Source organism: Parasteatoda tepidariorum, chromosome 11, assembly GCF_982258835.1.
Source record: "Parasteatoda tepidariorum strain Cologne lab strain chromosome 11, Ptep-v5.0, whole genome shotgun sequence".
Lineage (NCBI taxonomy): Eukaryota > Metazoa > Arthropoda > Arachnida > Araneae > Theridiidae > Parasteatoda > Parasteatoda tepidariorum.
The window spans coordinates 101,650,295-101,654,335 of NC_141765.1; positions in this window are offsets into that span (position 1 = coordinate 101,650,295).

The following is a 4,041-nucleotide window of genomic DNA, read 5'->3' on the forward strand; positions in this document are numbered from 1 at the left end:
CTATGCAATAGACCTTTGAGGGGCCCCCTGCACCCCCTAATTCACATATAAAAATTTACTTCAGTAAACATGTTCGGACCATAGACCCCTACTTAGGGTCCGAGTTTGAAAATTATAACTTGATATTAAAGGGAGTTAGACGACTTCGAAATTCGAACCCCACCCCGCCATTTTATTTTATTTTTCATTTCTGTTCATTATTATTCCATTATGCGTTCTTTAACAAAGAAAGATGCATGATTCTACTCGTAGGAGATCTTACGCTTGATAAACTGTCGAATATATTGTAAAAATAATTTAAAACAATGGAAATAAATCAATTTTCCTGGATTTTTTCAGTTTTTACCCATTATTTGATATTTTCCCATTTAAAAAAAATATTTTCTATATGTAAGACCCTCCAAAATATAGAAAAACTCATTTAAAAAATAATATAATGCAAAATAAGCGGAAGAAGAAAAAAAAAGAAATTTTTTTGAAAAGTTGCTGAAGCTGGGATTCGAACCTGGGTCCACTCACCCCAGCCGTCAGCTACTAGTCCGGTGTCTTGACTACCATGCCACTCGAACACGAGAAGCCTGCCACAATTTCGCTTTAAAATTCCTCTCACGGTCAGCTATGCAATAGACCTTTGATGGGCCCCCTGCACCCCCTAATTCACCTATAAAAATTTCCTTCAGTAAACATGTTCGGACCATAGACCCCTACTTAGGGTCCGAGTTTGAAAATTATAACTTGATATTAAAGGGAGTTAGACGACTTCGAAATTCGAACCCCACCCCGCCATTTTATATTATTTTTTATTTTTTTTCATTATTATACCATTATGCGTTCTTCAACAAAGAAGGATGCATGATTCTACTCGTAGGTGATCTTACGCTTGATAAACTGTCGAATATATTGCAAAAATAATTTAAAACAATGGAAATAAATCAATTTTCCTGGATTTTTTCAGATTTTACCCATTATTTGATATTTTCCCATTTTAAAAAAATTATTTTCTATATGTAAGACCCTCCAAAATATAGAAAAACTCATTTAAAAAATAATATAATGCAAAATAAGCGGAAGAAGAAAAAAAAAGGAATTTTTTTTAAAAGTTGCTGAAGCTGGGATTCGAACCTAGGCCCCCTCACCCCAGCCGTCAGCTACTAGTCCGGTGTCTTGACTACCATGCCACTCGAACACGAGAAGCCTGCCACAATTTCGCTTTAAAAGTCCTCTCACGGTCAGCTATGCAATATACCTTTGAGGGCCCCCTGCACCCCCTAATTCACCTATAAAAATTTCCTTCAGTAAACATGTTCGGACCATAGACCCCTACTTAGGGTCCGAGTTTGAAAATTATAACTTGATATTAAAGGGAGTTAGACGACTTCGAAATTCGAACCCCACCCCGCCATTTTATTTTATTTTTTATTTTTTTTCATTATTATTCCATTATGCGTTCTTTAACAAAGAAAGATGCATGATTCTACTCGTAGGAGATCTTACGCTTGATAAACTGTCGAATATATTGTAAAAATAATTTAAAACAATGGAAATAAATAAATTTTCCTGGATTTTTTCAGTTTTTACCCATTATTTGATATTTTCCTATTTAAAAAAAATTATTTTCTATATGTAAGACCCTCCAAAATATAGAAAAACTCATTTAAAAAATAATATAATGCAAAATAAGCGGAAGAAGAAAAAAAAAGAAATTTTTTTGAAAAGTTGCTGAAGCTGGGATTCGAACCTGGGTCCACTCACCCCAGCCGTCAGCTACTAGTCCGGTGTCTTGACTACCATGCCACTCGAACACGAGAAGCCTGCCACAATTTCGCTTTAAAATTCCTCTCACGGTCAGCTATGCAATAGACCTTTGAGGGGCCCCTGCACCCCCTAATTCACCTATAAAAATTTCCTTCAGCAAACATGTTCGGACCATAGACCCCTACTTAGGGTCCGAGTTTGAAAATCATAACTTGATATTAAAGGGAGTTAGACGACTTCGAAATTCGAACCCCACCCCGCCATTTTATTTTATTTTTTATTTTTGTTCATTATTATTCCATTAAGCGTTCTTTAACAAAGAAAGATGAATGATTCTACTCGTAGGAGATCTTACGCTTGATAAACTGTGGAATATATTGCAAAAATAATTTAAAACAATGGAAATAAATCAGTTTTCCTGGATTTTTTCAGATTTTACCCATTATTTTATATTTTCCCATTTTAAAAAAATTATTTTCTATATGTAAGACCCTCCAAAATATAGAAAAACTCATTTAAAAAATAATATAATGCAAAATAAGCGGAAGAAGAAAAAAAAAGTTTTTTTTTTGAAAAGTTGCTGAAGCTGGTATTCGAAACTAGGCCCCCTCACCCCAGCCGTCAGCTACCAGTCCGGTGTCTTGACTACCATGCCACTCGAACACGAGAAGCCTGCCACAATTTCGCTTTAAAAGTCCTCTCACGGTCAGCTATGCAATAGACCTTTGAGGGGCCCCCTGCACCCCCTAATTCACCTATAAAAATTTCCTTCAGTAAACATGTTCGGACCATAGACCCCTACTTAGGGTCCGAGTTTGAAAATTATAACTTGATATTAAAGGGAGTTAGACGACTTCGAAATTCGAACCCCACCCCGCCATTTTATATTATTTTTTATTTTTTTTCATTATTATTCCATTATGCGTTCTTTAACAAAGAAAGATGCATGATTCTACTCGTAGGAGATCTTACGCTTGATAAACTGTCCAATATATTGTAAAAATAATTTAAAACAATGGAAATAAATAAATTTTCCTGGATTTTTTCAGTTTTTACCCATTATTTGATATTTTCCTATTTAAAAAAAATTATTTTCTATATGTAAGACCCTCCAAAATATAGAAAAACTCATTTAAAAAATAATATAATGCAAAATAAGCGGAAGAAGAAAAAAAAAGAAATTTTTTTGAAAAGTTGCTGAAGCTGGGATTCGAACCTGGGTCCACTCACCCCAGCCGTCAGCTCCTAGTCCGGTGTCTTGACTACCATGCCACTCGAACACGAGAAGCCTGAAACAATTTCGCTTTAAAATTCCTCTCACGGTCAGCTATGCAATAGACCTTTGAGGGGCCCCTGCACCCCCTAATTCACCTATAAAAATTTCCTTCAGCAAACATGTTCGGACCATAGACCCCTACTTAGGGTCCGAGTTTGAAAATTATAACTTGATATTAAAGGGAGTTAGACGACTTCGAAATTCGAACCCCACCCCGCCATTTTATTTTATTTTTTATTTTTGTTCATTATTATTCCATTAAGCGTTCTTTAACAAAGAAAGATGAATGATTCTACTCGTAGGAGATCTTACGCTTGATAAACTGTGGAATATATTGCAAAAATAGTTTAAAACAATGGAAATAAATCAATTTTCCTGGATTTTTTCAGATTTTACCCATTATTTGATATTTTCCCATTTTAAAAAAATTTTTTCTATATGTAAGACCCTCCAAAATATAGAAAAACTCATTTAAAAAATAATATAATGCAAAATAAGCGGAAGAAGAAAAAAAAAGAAATTTTTTTTAAAAGTTGCTGAAGCTGGTATTCGAACCTAGGCCCCCTCACCCCAGCCGTCAGCTACTAGTCCGGTGTCTTGACTACCATGCCACTCGAACACGAGAAGCCTGCCACAATTTCGCTTTAAAAGTCCTCTCACGGTCAGCTATGCAATAGACCTTTGAGGGGCCCCCTGCACCCCCTAATTCACCTATAAAAATTTCCTTCAGTAAACATGTTCGGACCATAGACCCCTACTTAGGGTCCGAGTTTGAAAATTATAACTTGATATTAAAGGGAGTTAGACGACTTCGAAATTCGAACCCCACCCCGCCATTTTATTTTATTTTTTATTTGTTTTCATTATTATTCCATTATGCGTTCTTTAACAAAGAAAGATGCATGATTCTACTCGTAGTAGATCTTACGCTTGATAAACTGTCGAATATATTGTAAAAATAATTTAAAACAATGGAAATAAATAAATTTTCCTGGATTTTTTCAGTTTTT